The 17,097-nt window shown below is 39.3% G+C and overlaps 1 pseudogene; it reads right to left on the bottom strand.

The window, feature by feature from the left end:
• Positions 1-2,855: 2,855 nt before the first annotated feature.
• LOC123971286 lies at positions 2,856-16,092 on the bottom strand (annotated as a pseudogene).
• Positions 16,093-17,097: the final 1,005 nt, after the last annotated feature.

Consider the following 17,097-nt stretch of genomic DNA (forward strand, 5'->3'; position numbering starts at 1 on the left):
CCTTGAGATATATGTTTATTATTAAAAAAGTGTCCTTAGATTCTGTGGTAAGCACATGTTGCTGTTGCATTAATAGGCATGCAAAGAAAACTGACATTCAGTAAGTACTTTCTTTCTATATTAGAATAAAATGTGTGCTGTCTTTGCCAGCTTCAGAGTTGGGGGATCATTTTGACAGTGCCAAGACCTATGTTTATTTATCCTCAAAATGTCAACATCCACTGCATAGCCCTCTCTGTGAACTGAGCAAATACTGGTGCCAGGCTTTAAGCACTGTGCCAGGCATATTTTAATGTGTGGTAAATACTGTCCTCTAGTGCTCACACTCTGTGTTGTCAGTGCCAAAAAATCATGACTTTTTAAGGATTTACAGCATATTGTTTCAGATTTTAAAAACACTACAGACTTCCAAAAGTCAATATGTCGATCACAAATTATGGTAATTCTTATTAACATACGCTATCTGTTCAAAAACTGCCCAAATAATTTTCTATAAAGTCTCACTTGTTGAACTGGTGTGTTTTATAAAAACAAAAACAAAAAAACCCTCCCAACTTTTTATGCATCCAACAATGCTGTATGCCATGCACAAAACATGGAGTAATAGCTACAATTAGGGCAAAAATGTCTGTAGCCTTGGTTTTATTATCAGCTACCCTCAGATAGCTTTTAGTAGTGCTGGTATAGTCTGCCTAATGAGGCAAGTCACAATCACAGTGTGAGTAGAAGTAAAAAGGAGAGGATGGCTTATTCCTCCTCTACCAAATGACCTAATCAGTCATTCACTGATGCTTTCTAACCAATTGATTTCACCTGTCAACACAAGGTCAGGGTGTCCCGATCTTCTAGGCGACAGGAGCATGATGTGGATCTTGACGTAGGCATAACAGATTTGCAATCCGTCTGTCAACCGGCACTTGAAAGCCCACAGGATATTAGAGATGTAAATGGAACATAATGGTGCCATTATAATTGGGCTCATCCTGTTCAGTCTTTGATGTCGATGTCTTTTCTCTGCAATTCAACACCATCTGGCTAAATCAGTGTAGGCAGGAGAAGCAAAGCCAGAAGTAGTTAGGTGAACCAGTCTTTGGTCAGGATGCAATCATTATGTTGACATATCTGATTTGTTATGACTTGAAGTTGAGAATTGGACTGAGCCCAGTTCACAACCATTTAATGTTCATCAAATCTTTCATGCATTCACAAAATAGCTCTTCTACTTTGAGATCTCTGAATATCAAATAATATAGTCCATCCAAAGAGCACTGGATATGTTTTACCAAAGGACACAGTATTTTATGTGGCACAGGCAGTGAACTTTAAGGGCACACATGGTGACATTGTGTACTGATATCTGCAAACAGTCCTGTTGGGTCAGTTGACCAAACAAACACAGCAGGTCATACAGACCTTGTAAACATCCATCACGTTCAGTAACACCCTCCAAAAAGGGCATTTGTGATCCAGTTTTCTTATTCCAAAACTCACCCACAACAGTTCAGTTCAGTATTTCAACAAGCAAATGGGATATTTGGAGCGGGGGTTGGCAAATAAGTCTGGCATCGGGCCAATTTTTTTTCTAGTTATTAGATGGCGGGCCAGAACATCGTCAATTCATCATTTATAAACCATCATTTACTGTGTCTCTGGTAAGTTCAGTCAGTAGTGTACACGACTCCCTTTTAAAGGGTTGTGTGTTCAAGCCCCACTTGCTGCTAGTATTTTTTCTCCCTTTTCACCAAATTGATTATGAAGACATTGTTTTACACAATTAAGCATGTGCAAGAGTGTGTTCATCCCGGCAATTGGTCCACATCAACCTATGGACGCTTATTTTCATGTCCCCAGTATCTCCAAGCAGAGGAAATTCCTGCATTTCACATTCAAGGGAATTCTAACTCACTTTTCTGATGGCTACTTCAGAGCAGTGTCAAGCAAACCAGAGACTCTTGAATTTCCTTGAGAACCTTTCAAAGTAAAAGCTCTCAATTACACACAACATAAAGTACTGCTGCAAAAACTTTCTTGCCCTTTTATTTTGTAGGCACAATCACTCAAGATGAAGTGCTTATGTGAGTAACTTTTGCTGTCATGACTGAGATCTGTTTCAGCGCCAGCCACTATAATTATTTTTTTTTTGCCCTATCAAAGTAATCCAGCTTTGGCCCACGGGCCGCCTATTGCCAACCACTGATTTAGAGTATAACAGGACCTGTTAACAAAGACAAAATTGGCTGATTGAGTAGACGAACCTGCCAACCATTTGGATTGTGTTTTCTGCTTCACCAGTTTCCACTCCTCTTATATTTTGTAAGAACAAAATTTATTTGGCAAATATGTCATGCAAATTGCGTTCTTTTTTTGAACAAAAGCAAAGAGCTCTGCAAAGTTTGCATCAGACAAGGCTGACACTCTTAATTTACAAACAGCGATTTTATGACTTGCTCTGACATTTTTCAGAAGTTGCATGGATTTCATCAGTAATGCTGATCTTTGTCTACAATATTGTGTGATATTTATAAATTAGCAAATTTTATTCCTCAGTTACTGTAATATCATATATCAATAATTTGGTTCTAAATTACACATCTTGAAAGGCCTACTGTAACTACAATCCAGCTCCTTTTTAATCTTCCATTAACAAGCAGAAACTGACCTCAATGGAGATTCATTTAATTATAAGGGAAGAGAAAAAGGTAAGGGAAAAAACTGCCTGATCATCATTTTAATCATGGGATATGCAGATTTAACACAATGTTTGGGGGAACAAAGATTTACACAGACAGAATCAGAAAAAAACCCTGAAACAGTTTTTGGTAAATTCAGTATTATGAAGATACAATGTTTTAGGACTGCATGAATTTACACAATGTTTCTTCGAAAGAGGGTGTTCAAATATTAACATTCTTTCAAAATGTATGCATCAGGACCTTTACAGGTTTATGCCAAACTAATGACATCTGATGGATTACTGATGCATCTTTTATGAGCCTCACTTTCATCATGGTGGTGAAATTTTGGTTGCAGTGTTATTACTGTGAAAAGAGGCATCTGGCTCCCATCTGGGCTTTGTTGTCTTTCTGTAGCACAAAACAGATTTTATAAATCAAGCAAAAATGGCACCACTCTTTGCTTGTTTTTGCTCATCTGCTTTGCATAGAAATCTGTCAAAATAATCCACTGCCCCCCCCGCCCAAAAAAAGACAGAAAATGTGTATGAACCTTCCATTAAGCTTCGTCAAACTGGTTTACTTAGCTCATGTGTTTTTATGTGCGTCCAAAGCTGTCTATTGTTGAGTTTCTGATGTGGTGTTGAAAGTCCTCAAAACAGGGCAGGTGGCAGTGGAACTGGAAAACCCTGGTAGTAGACTGTATACTAATGACATCACAGAAGAAATGACACACCCAGGTAAATACAGCAGTCAAGATTAGTTATATACAATGCAAGGATTTGTATTTTTTGCATAAAAATGTAGGTAGTGAATGTTTCCTCCAATACTTCCAGGAATTCAATCTTTACATCGACGGTGTCTGCTGAGGCGGCAACAACTGATGCAGAAACCTTCTGCTGGGCATTTCTTTCATGTTTCTCAGAGAAGCCGAGCAAGAAAGCCACAACTTGGATGACCCTTTCACTTCTGGAAAAGGTGAAACACTTGTTTAACAGCACATGCAGGGGGGTGTAATGATTGCAAACTCTGAAAGTAAGTAAGTAAATTGTTTCAAAACGTGAATCAAAGTCATCTTCCACCTTTCACTTCAGCTCACTCTTCTCTTCCTCCTCACGTTTGTTGATAAAAATTGCATCTTTATTCCACCAAGGCTCACCTCCTGCCCATCTCTGCCATGGTTTCTGGGATCCTGGTCCAGTGTGCTTTGGCCGTTAACACTGGCTTGGAACCTGGGAAATGTGCAATTGCACTTCTCATTGACATTTCAGCTCCCCACATGTGCCCAAACAGAACATATCAATCATGAAGGGAGTCTCTACACACAAAAGACTTGGCATCAGCCTTGATATGCAACATACAATATAATAAAATACCTAAAACAGACCATAATTATGACCATATTATTATTTTAATGTCAGTATTTGTAGACAGTGTATTTGAACAGATTTAAAATGCTGGATATAAACTTTACGTTTTAAATTAAATAAAGGATTCAGGCAGTATAATCATTCCAGTCACTGATTTTTTTCCCCCTGACCAATGGGGGGCAGTGGAAGCCAGCTCAGGCTAAATCCAGTGTTTATTCTTGTTTTAGCTCTGCTTTTGGTCTCCACCAACACCTGAAGGAAATATCTGTCTCTTTAGCTGCTTAATGCTCCACTATGTTTACCTTATCGAGTTGTTAACTGTGTCTTTCTGCCATTGATACTGAGCAGGTAGTGTATAATTAGGTTTTAGAGCATTATAGCTGAAAACAGCTTCCTGCTGTGGCTGAAAATGACACGGATGAGAGGGGAAAGGGTTAACTAAAACAATAAAGTTGCTATCTGGACAACTAAACAATGGCCATAGAGTTGAGGTAATGTTTTCGGATGCAGTGAAAAATGTAAAAGGCAGTAGGGTAGACAGTCGCTTACAGTAATGCTATGAGTGTTTTATATCTACCTTTGCCTTGACATGGGCATTCACAGTGGTGTCAACACACATCTTCCAGTTGGTGCCTTCCCCAACCTGGGACAACCTGGTGCTCTGAGTGTTTGCTTCGGGTGTGTAGGTGACTGCATAGTAACCCTCTGGCTTCTGGTTACCGCTCAAAGCAAAGGCTTTGATAGTGGCTACAGCTTCAGGTGCTGAGGCCCAACTCTTTTGAATGAGACAGAATGCAGTCCATTAGACTGTAATAGATTTATGTGGAGTTTTTTTATGCACACAAAAAGCTAACATGGACAGTTTTTTTTGTGGTGATGGTGGGATCATAAATCATAGGCACAGCTGAAACATTTCCCATGATGACATTGCTCAGTACAAACTGCCAATATATTGCAGTGAAACATTTTTAGTCACTCTCTGTGTTAGCATACTTTCATTACATTGTCATGATGGCTGTGATGAGATCTCTCTGACGGTTGATGCTGAATCAGATGACACACGTAATCGCTGGGTGGCTTTATGTAAACACAATTAAGCAACAGGAGAATGTGAATGGATAAAAACCCAGAACAGGTGCAGAGAAATTATCTTTGCAAGGGTGGCCAAATACCTTGGAAAGCCTCCTCAGAGTCTCAAGCAGTTGCCGTGCGCTCATAGGATGTTGGCTCCGGCCAGCATTAACCTCAAAGTAGATTTTGTCAACAGCTTTGTTTGCCTGGACTAATTAAATGCACAGGCCATGTTAGCAAAAAAAGTTAAGAATATAGGCAAACACATTAATATAAACACCTGTAGTCCATCATTACACGATTTCACTTTGATCATTTTGGTAAATCACAAAAAAATTTTTTTATAAAAAACCCCAAACATTTAAAGAGTGACTAAACACCCACAGAAAACTGTACTCCAGGGTGTGTCAGTACCCCTTGACTCACTGTTGGATGTGCAACAGATAAAAGTTTGAGACATTAAACCAGAGAGCAGAGAGGGCACACACTGCTTATCAGCATGATGTACTCTAAGGATTAAAAGCACCAACTCTGATGTTGATGTTTTCCTATTTTGTTGCAGACTTGGTCGTGTCAGAATGTTCAACCAACAGGAATTTACGCAGGGGAAGTTTATACAGACAATAACCCAAGAAAGCAAACCATCTTTAATGCCTTAAATTGACAGCTCATAGCCAGCAGTTCAATATTATAAGTTTATGATATAATATAGTTAAGAGTAATCATGTCAAAACTGCATGGAGCAAAGATGGAGATATTTATCTGACAAATGTATCCTAAAGCAGCATGAGTGCACTTGTCTTTAGGTCTGTAATAGCGGGTTACAGTGCAGCAACCGTAGCAGTGATGTTAAATAAAAATTACAAGTTTCACTGAGTGTTGTATCTCATGTAAGTTTAGCAGTGCGACTAGAGAGGTCTGCCTGAACCGAAATATTTGTTACATTCTTGAGGCCATATGTAAGTTTATGATGTTGTTTTGGATTACACAGTACTGTATGGTGTAATAGGTTGTACTTGTTGTGCTTACCTCGGACTACTTTTAATATTTCCTGGGAGTATCTCAGGAAAAACAACAAAAAGGGTATTCCTCATTAAAATTCTCTCTCCTTAACTCAATTTCCACACAGAGACCGACTCCATAAATGTTACCCTCTGTACACCTTTTGGTAGTTGAATGCCAGGGGTTAGGGGTCAGCATGTTGAATTGGAACAATTACAAAGTCATTAATCTGCATCCAGTTCCCTAAATCTTGGTTTAACTCTAACAGTGATCTTTTAAAGGTGTCTACTGTACCTGATCTGAGTCAGGCCTCAAGACGCCATCACTGGAGTCAATAGTGTTGGGCATCAAGCCAAAGCCAAAGCCAAAAAGACTCCAATTTGATCAGTTGGTTGGAAAGGGAAATAAAAAAAATAAAAAAATAAAAATAAATTCTTAGACTTGGCTAAGAGACTTGTGCTTAAGTATAAAACTTAAAGTATGGTTATATTACGTGCCGGCAGCCATACCAACATGTACTTTATTTGTACTGAATGACTGAAGCTAAACAGGTTGGGGGTTGGTTAATACTTGGATGGGAGACCTCTTGGGAAAACTTGGCTGCTTCTGGAAGAGGTGTTGGTAGGCCAGCAGGGAGCAGTCTTCCCTCATTGTCAAAAACCAGTGCGGAGATGCTGTCCTTTGGATAAGATGTTAAACAGAGGTCTGGACTCACTGTGGTCATTAAAGTAGGGGGTTCCCTCGTGTCCTGGCAAAATTCCCAACCTGGCTTTCTTCATCTGGCCATCACATTCCCCCCCCCAGAGTGATCTGTGTTTCCATCCACCTCAAGCTGATGTGTTGTGCGCATCTGACACAAATGGCTGCCATTCATCACCAGGGTGGGTGCTTTACATTCGTGGTGGTTGAGAGTAGTTCCACCCTTTACCCTGAAGCACTTAAGGTGTCTAAAATAAAGTTCTATATAAATGTAATCTATTATTATTATAGCCCAAACACTTTCAGAATATCCAGATTTCAATTCTTAGAGAGAATAAAAATATTGGATTTAACATCAGAGTTTTCAGGCTCTTACTCCAGTGTAGTGCATGACAAACCATTCATTCATGTTTTCAGTCAGCTGAGTTGCAATATGAAATTTAGCTGGTACTGATGAAGGTCTGCGTTTGACCAACTGAGTTGTACTGGTGCTTTACTTCGCTAATGTAGAACAGTCCTGTTGTTTTGTTAACATAGCAAAAAGCAACCAAAATATTATGATATATTTTTTTTGGAAATTGTGAATTCATTCACAGTTGTAGAGAATAAGAATCAGGATTCATATGTGAATCCATTTCCCCCTACAACCCTAAAAACATACCTCACTGAGTAGAGTTCAAACTCTTCTTTGCATGGACAGAAGTCAAGTTCAAACTTTTTTTCTTTGAAATTGATGTTGGCAGCAAACTTCCATGGGATAGCAACAGTTAATTTGCTCTTAAACTCAGAACCACACTGCAACAGCTCTCTGTTGATCCCATAGAAAATCCAAAAATCCTGTGTATAACTAAAAAAGAAGATCAGTTCAACAGCTGCAACTCCAAAGAATGAATATAAATAGTATATAATGGCAAGTTTGCTGTGATGATATTATTGTCAACAAATGACATTTGCTTAACTTGCCGGTAGTATATCTTCTTTAAATTAAATAAACAGTCAATATTTCAGTTTCCAGTGAGATTTCAGAAGTGAACAGTTGTCCAAGACGTTCAGTCAGTGGTGGATTTACTGCGGCTTTAGCTACATAAGAAAAAATGACTTTAATGATGTGTTACGGCCACCGCTGGCTGCCTTAGAGTAGTAGTTGTGTTCTGGAATTCTCTGAACGGTATGCAAATCCCAGCTGCGAGTCCCTGTTGAGGATTGGTTCCTCTGGACCTAAAACCACCCACTTCCTGGTTGCTGTTTGCTGGCGTCTGATTGGTGTGGCCAAAGATCCGACCGAACCTGCCAACCAGGACTCGCCAATCAACACCAGCTGGCCTACAAATAGTTTGTGTTTCTGCAGTTTGAGGGGACTGTGAGCCAGTGATCAGTTCGTCTTGTTTGTTGGTTGTGTACCCCTTGTGAATAGTGAATTTCTTGTGTTGGATTTACCTGTTTCTGTCGGTTGCCTGCCTAAGCAGCTTCCGTTCGGTTGTAACATGATGGTTTACACCAAATAAAATAAATCGTTTTAGTCATAAATCAATATGATGTTAAGGCGTTTGTATGCTGTAGGATTTGACTCCTCACCCTTTACAGTGATCCCATTGACTGCTTCAAAATATTTGCTGATCTCCAGTGGGAAACCCAGGGTGGTAGCTTGGAAGTAACAAACCTCAATGATTAGGTATGGCTTTGTCCGATGCCATGATACTCCCCTCTGTAAATTCTCAATCGCAGCCCACACAGGGCTTTCTTTCCCTGCAATAGGATTGCCTGCCTGCAAGTAGGATCAGAGGAGAACAGCATGTAATGTAGCAGGCTTTGTGGTATATTTATAATATGGTCATTTTTGTTGGCTGAACTGGCACAGACCATTCGTTGTGGGTTTATTTTTAATTCTCTCACCCTGAGGATGTTCTCAATGAACTCTTTGTTAAAATCAGCAAACAACCACTCTTGTCCAGAGGCGCGTGTATAGGCAGAAAGGATGGGCTTATCGTTGGGTAGAATTTCCCAGTTTTGAAGCTGAAAATGACAGCACAGTAGTCACCAAAGCAAATAAGCTGACACATCACAGGCCAGATACTGCCTTAATGTCTATACTCACCACATTGGAAATAGCCTTTAAGTCACCAGAACTAAGATCTCCTGTAAATCTAGGGATGTTGGTGTCAAGCAGCTCCATAATTCCGTCAGCACGGATACCCAACTTCAGCATTAAAAAAAAAAGAAAAGATGACTACGATTTGTGATTGGAACACACATTTACCTTCAATGTTTCAAGGGTAATGCTGTACCTCCAATAGCTGCAGAATTCTACCAATGAAATAAAATTTTCCTTCATGATTTCAGTGGGAAAGATGTTTGTTGCATTTCTTAGCATGAAGACTTCTGTGGCTGTACCAACTAAGAAATTATTTGTATGGGGGAAAAATGCAAATTGTTGAGAGAAATCCAAGAATCTGTATTTGAGCATACCATCAAACCAGTCCAGGCGCATTGCTTTGCTGTAGTGATAACTGAGACGACCAAACTTAGGGGCCAGGATTTTCACAGCTGCATTGCAGGCAGTTGAGCTATTGTAGAGAACACAAAAAAAGACAGCTCAAAGCGAGAGAAAAGTGGAAATGAATATGATGTAAACAATAATGAACAACACCCATTGATTGTAACTGCATTGTTTTGCTCACAGGAACTGATTGTCTGGAGTACTGGATCTGGCAACACTACTGAAGTAGGAGTATGCAAAACTAACCTCATGTAGATGTGCAGTCACAGTGAACACCAGAGCATTTGGTGGCTTAGTGTCTAACAGAATCATGAAGGCCTGCATGCGTATCTCACTGGGAAGGTTCTTCTGCAGGAATAGACTTGGGGTAATGTCTTGGACCTGAAAGTACAAGCATTATAAAAATTAGGAGTTCAGAAAGGCCGCTCATTCAACCACCTGCTGCTGAGGAAATTTCTGTTCTGTTCCAACGGAGTCTCTTACTTACAGTTTCTCATTTTGTGAACTGACAGTAACATTTGAAAGACAGATTACAGTCCGCGTTGCAGATATAAATACGGAGAAGATTATGCATCCCCACAATGTAAAGATAATGTGACAATAGCATGAATGCCATTTTCACGATCCTGTCCTGAGTTCTCTGTGTGCTGTTTCTGCCTGCCTGTCTCGTTATTTCTGATCCCTGTCACCTGTTTGCTCTCCTGTCCTGCTCGTTTACCTGAGTATAAATGTTTGTCAGTTCTGTTCAGTCTCTGCTGTATCATCATTGTATGTTGAGTGTCCTGTACCCCTGTGAATTTTCCTCTGTGGCTTTTTGGAGTCTCTTCCTGTTGTGTCTTTATGTGTTGCACTGCATGGACTCAGCCCTATTGGACTTACTTGACCTGTGAGTGTTAAATATCACAAACTGGATCATGCTCTCTGTTGTCTTGCATTTGGGTCCTAACCTGCCTTTGCACTCAGCCCACTGTGACAACCACAATGAAGAAAATTAAATATGCTTTCCAGGATAAGAATAGTTTTATGTGAAAGCACTGACCTTATCAAAAGATCTAACTTTCAACTTGACTATGTAATTACCATAAACATGGTTCATATTAAAAACTAGCTTATACTGTAGCTCTGATAAGCAACTGCAACAGTCTTATTTTCTTCCTCCATACACAAAATAGTAGTGTTCTTACACTGTGAGGGTCTCTGGCAGCGATGAGTCGCATAGACTGCACAGCAGCACTCAGCACACGAGGTGGCAGCAACTCCGGGGAGGAAACGCATGATGGTTTTAATGCTGCCTGGATGACCTGCATTCCGCAGAGCTTTCAGAGCAATGTGTCTGCCTCATTGCCATTCTTCAGCCTTTCAGTGGCCATGTCCAGCAGTGGCTAGTACAGGTGTTCAACAAAAGTGCAGTCAGCTTTTACAAATAGTTATTGATTACAATATAATTTTCCATTCATATACTTAATCAAGGCTTACTCAGTTTCAGGTTCTCACCACATCTCAAATTATCTTATGGTACTGTTACATGTCTCTGTTTGGAATGGTTTTCTTGAATAGTTATCAAAGGAATGTGATTTATTTGATTACCTGAACAGCAGTTACTGGACAAGGTGTATAATAGGCGCAATGCTTGTACACCAGTGAGCCATAGGAAAGCACCACAGTATTCCACAGATACATATTGGCTTTACAGAAGGGAATGTCCAGTATCGTCTGCAAAAGAGAGACAATGGACATTTTGACATGATCTTGTTTTGTAGAAAGTTTGTCAAAAACCTTTGTCTGATAAGTGAAATAAGAGAAAATGGATCAATCGAGCTTTGCTTAAGATAAGGATGATTATTCAAATAAATCAAGAGCTAAATTAAAAGATAAAAGCTTACTCACCAATACACCACCCAAGCTATCCAACATGACTTTATGCTGTATTGTATGTTTATATGACTTCAAATAGATGTAATCTAGGCAGCTTTACATTTTACTAGGTCGTGCATTCAAGATTTTACCGAAGTACATGTATAAAAGTATTAGCAACAAAAAGTATTAAAAGCATCAAAAGAAAAAGTTCTTATTAAGCAGCAGAATGTCCTCTGTTATTGTAATGCTACCGTGTCATGGGCTAAATAATCTAATTATTATTACTGTAGCACTACTATTAATGTTGTAGCTGGTTGAGTTGGAGCTAATTTGAACTACAATACTTTATGTAACTATTTGGTAGTTCAACCCATAATAATATAATTTTAGAAACTATCATTAAAGAATAACATAGCTTAAAATTAAAATATGTTTGATGTAGTACATCAAAACTGCTCTTACGTACAGAACTTGAGTAAATGTACTTTCCACAATAACACTGTGCACTCTTCATTTTCTGCAAACTGCTTCCACATAACTAATCCTTCATAAGGCATCGCTCGCAGAAGTTGATACACCTTCATAGTATCCTCCGTTGTTGCACTGTCCATCTGGTATTTATTAGCTTCAGCCAGTTGCTTGATCAACTCAATAGCCTGTAAAGAGGAACAGAGAGTAAAGCTTTTACAGTAGCGTGTCCAGACCTTTTTGACTAGGGTGGTACTGTCTTGTGCAGGGGTGGCATGAAGTTAATTTGCATGTGTGTCACAACAAAGTACAAGGATGCGCACACATCCTGTATTTCTGTAGTTCAGTCAGGACAACTTTCATTGAAGACTGATGTTGCAGCATTGTAGTTATATTTGGCGGTGTGGCTCTGTTCTGGGATCTCCCTGCCCTTCCACGTGCCTACGTGGAAAGCCATAAGGTAGGGAAAGCACCTCTCTGCCCATCCATGTGCATACAAGGAAAGGCAGAGAGCAGTAGTAAAGAACCCTGTACAGAACAGAGCAGGCATATGCGATTTAATAAGATACTAGATAGTACTGAAGAATGCTGTAAAATGGGCCTGGGGCTGAAGACCGTACTGTTTATTATCAGGCTGCAGCCTCTGCTGCTGTGTCGCCTCTTGCACAAGAACACGCACATGCAGGCTCACGCGCACAAACAGCGGCAAGCGCAGAGATAGGCCGTAGACACCTTGAAGCGAAGGTAAATCTAAGCTACTTGAGTTCACGACAGCTACCTTTGTTACTGTAGTATGTGCAATAAAACCTCAAGAGTAAAAGACAACTTTGTCGATACATCCGTTAAACGAGAATAAAGTAGAATGTGTTATTTCAATATCTGCTCTATCCACGTCTCTCATCCTCTGTTATTTTAAAAGACATTGCACTAACACTAGCTTGGCAAAGCTAGATGTACAACGAGCTAAATGAAAGCTGTTTGTAGTCTGTTAAGCTTAGATTGCAATGTAGCTTCAATCTGCACCTGCAATGAATCCCGCAGAGACAGAGGCAAGAAAGACACGAGCTAGCTGCCTGAACTGCGTCTCTGTGGCTCTATCCATGCACAGCGACATGACGCCCAGCGCGACAATGCAGCTGCGCATGTTGGCATGTTTGACTCTTTTTCGGCCAAATTTCTTCCCCGATATACTTCCGATAATGAGATATGCCCAATCAGCTAATACTAATCGGAACGATAATTATCGTGCATCCCTATCAGATACGGCCTGAAAGGTTGAGCTGGGGTGGCGGTGGTTTATGAGCTTTTTTCATAGGAAGAAATGAGGGCAGACAGGTGGGCTACAGCAGCTTAAATAGCCGCCTTGTATGTAAGTTTGCCAATGAATACTAAGAGAGGAATCAGGTGAGCTGTCAGCTGATGTACTGCTGAAGATGGCTCCTATCAGCTGATATTCTGGAATCAGCTGAGCTTGATTTTGTTGCCTGCCTGAACTAATGCTATGCTTGATTTGTGAGAACCCTCACTGACATAATGCGTTCCCTGAACCCCTACCCTAACTTTAACCAACACACCTAAAATGCGTGCGCACACACATGCAAGAAGAGCATTAATTTACTATCTGTCTCCACTACTCATGTCTACTTTAATTATGAACAGTACAGTGTCTTACATTCATGTTTCTGAAATTTTTATTTAAAAGATAAATAAACTATGCACAGGGGCTTAAAGAGTTGGCGCCAGGCCCCAATGAAAGATGGTCAAAGTGGGCTTTCCCATCACAATGAGTGACATAATGCAATGTCAGTCGCAAATTAAAGAAGTGAAAGCATGTAGCTTTAAAACGACCAGTAACAGTGAAATGCACTGCAAAGTTGACACCTAAATTGTGGGGAGCACCATAAGAGTTAAAACATATAGCCTAACCGGTGACAGCGCACCCTCACACATATGAAAACATAATCCGATTAGTGACAGATCAAACCGACAAGTGAAAAACGATGATGATCAGTGACGGTACACCACATTCACATTATTGACAAAATGTTTCATGTCTGCCCATTGGCATAATAAACTCAAACTTACATTATAGGTATACTCTCCAAGCTTTTTGCTGTGCAAAGTCGTTTATTAAACCCTTTTAAATCCATCTGGCAGAAACAGGCGATTGATAGTGTGGCAAGTCTAGACAAATGGGTCTGTCCTATTGAGCTCCTCAGGTAAGATTTGATAAGTTTTAGTTTGGAAAAAGATCAATTGGCAGAAGCCACAGTCACTGGAATTGTTAAGAAAAGCAGTAAAAAAAAAATGTTGTTGTGTGTTGTGTTTTTTTTACTTTTGAGGTGCTTTCTGTTAATCACCTACAGAATGACACGAATGGGGAATGCCGGGGTTATGCCATTTTTGCAAATACGACATTACTTGCTTAGTTCCTCAGAAAGTTAATCATCTGTTATAGTGCACAGTGTCTCAGGCTGTAGAAGGTCCGGGGGCACGTCCTCCTCCCCAACGGCGGTGGATGGCGCGTTGAGGGTGCTATTAGCAGGTGTCACCTTTGGCTCTTCTTGCTCACAATTTGTGTTTGATGCTATCTTGTCTTTTTTTTCTTCTTTTTTTTTTAAGAAACTGAATATTTTGGAAGCTTTGCATTTTTGTGTCTTCTAATTTTTGCTTCTTAAATCCTCCTTTGTGTTTGTACTCAATATCGTGCTCATTTTTCAGTTGCCGTCATTTCACTAGCAAGTATATGCTTCTGTGTGGCTTTTGCATGTGGCCTTTGTCATCTTAATTTCAGCTTACTGCAGATGTAACATACTGTAGAGTTACGTGTCAATTAAGTGTTAGTATGTAATGTGTTTCACGTTATTGTGTGTTTATTGAATGTGAATGACATATAGTGTGAGACTGAGACACCATGGAATAAAGGGCTTAACTCACTGATTACTATACATATGTACCGAGATTATTCAACTCTTTGTATATAAAGTCAGTATATGATGCCAGTTTATTTTCTGTATGTTTAAATTATACTAATATAAGAGGTCTGATACAGAATCCTGAACTACATTGGGCCGTATGCAACTTCATCACCTTGTTAAATGGTTGTTACACCACTGACCATGTGTCTAATAAACAAAAGTCCGGTTTTCTAGTTGGTATGAACTAAGGTCCTGCCTTTGGGCAGAGAGCCAATAGTTATAATGGGGTGCCACGTTAGGTGGACAATCAGAATCCAAATGTGGCACATGCCACCCAATGCCACTCCCTTTAGACACGCCACTGAGCTTTAATAATAACAACAACAACATTAATATTAATAAAATAAAACTCTGTTTATGCCATGTAGCAGCAGTATATCGTTATTACGTTTGGTACCGGATCCTCCAGGTCCTGCATTACAATGGGGATATAAGGGTCTGCGCTGAAGAACTTGAAAACAAGGTTACCCTTGCTTTCTATTGGACGGCTGTAGCTGTTACTCACACCAAGCAACACCATTTCCTTCCTGTGGGAGACGTTTTTTAAAGCATCAGATTTATTTGTATTGCTGACAAGCACTGCAAATAAGCAGGCATAATGAACAAATATTTTCTTGTCTTACATCGCTTGCATTCATATTGAAGAGACTGAAGTGCTGTCGACCTCCCTCTTCTGTTGGTTTGACTGTGTAAACATATCTCACTGTTGAAACGATAGATTCCCTTCTCTGGAATGGAGGACACACAAACAAAAATAGCACTGACATTGGTCTGTTTCATTTATAATTGTGGAATCAGACGCATCTGCAGTGTGACAAACAGACCTGTTTGGAGACTTTATCGAACACAGCAGTTGCTATTCCCCGGTACATTGCTGCTTTCTCACTGCAGTCATTGAGATCAACAACCTGAGTGATTATCATGTCCTTTGTTTCCATGTTTTCCTCAGTAGCATAGTTACTCTGACACCTGCCATGGATGCCAACCTACAAACAAATATTTATAGCATTTTTATTGATGTTGTGTAAAGTAAGACTATTTAATTTCTCAGCAGTGACTTACCTCTTCAAGTGCATAGATTCTCTGTGTGGTCTTCATGGTGACTTGGAAGAATCCCAGTATCCCTCTCACAATGTCAGAAACCTCAGCAGGGGCGTGGATGTCACCAGCGTGTCCACCAGCATAGTCAAACATGAAGGGTTTGACAAGCTGGTCAGCAATATGGTGGGTAAGTTTTGGGGAGGCATTAAAGCCATTTTTCTCAGGGAAGCCATTGAACTCCTCAAACACCAAATCTGAAACCTTTCAACCAGAGATTTATTGCTCATGTACCACATGAGAAGTATTTGCCAACATGAAAACTCACTCACATTACCATCTCTGTTCTTGTCAGATGAAACACTGGTGATATTTGTAACACAACAGAAGTGGAAAAGAACTGCTGTTTGTCTGCATTTGTCTTGTATCTTACTGGATTGTTAAAGCTAACTTTTAAGATAACAAAAATGTTTTGGAAGATGACTATTCGTCGTTGCACAACTGTTGGTATGCAGACATTTGAAACAAAATATCTCTGAACAGATTTTCAGCAATTCAAAAACTTATTAACTATTCTATTTCATAAAAAATGCTATTTTGGGGAAATTAGAGTCTTCAAAACCCATACAACCTTTCAGCAGATGTTTATTAAATTTACCTCTAAATAATTTGATATATGAAGAAATCATGAATGACAATTGATGCACTGCCACTACTTTAATTACATTACTACATAAAATTAAATAATTAACAACACATCATTGTTTATGCAGTGCTACTCAGTCACAGTTGTAATATACAATTTTGGTAACTTTCTATGAAGGTCATCGCTATAATGACTTATGCATATATTTATAACACGATATAATGCGTCCATAAGACATTATAATAGTTGTTATCACTTACAAACATGCATTAGGCGCTATAGCAAAGTTCATAATGTGTTATGACCTTTTGATTTAATGTTTTATAACTAATAGTAATACCAGTTTATGTCAATGTGAGGCAAGAATCTCCGACCATGTTCCATAGTACGTTATAACCATCGACTCTGCCTCACAATAAATACACTTCAGTCACAAATTAGAATTAGAGATATAAAATGGAATAATAGCTTATAGCAATGTTTAAAAGTTATATAGCATGTCTTTGTTTGCTTTCAGTAAAGTGTTAAAATATCTATCCCTGTATAATATATTACAGGTGGACATAATATGAACTAATTATAAGACCTTATAACACGTCATTGTTTGCTTTAAGTAAAGTGACACATTTTGCGCAGGAAAACAACTTTTATTTATGTTTCTTCACTTTATGAACAATCTGTATGAATTTTGAACATTTTGCAGTATAGCACAAAAACACAACATAATTACATCATGGACACTCATTCTCAGGGTGGTGAAAGATCGCTCAAGAGAAGATCTGTTGCCAACCTACATCAT

This window comes from Micropterus dolomieu, linkage group LG05 (assembly GCF_021292245.1).
Source record: "Micropterus dolomieu isolate WLL.071019.BEF.003 ecotype Adirondacks linkage group LG05, ASM2129224v1, whole genome shotgun sequence".
In the NCBI taxonomy this organism is placed as follows: domain Eukaryota; kingdom Metazoa; phylum Chordata; class Actinopteri; order Centrarchiformes; family Centrarchidae; genus Micropterus; species Micropterus dolomieu.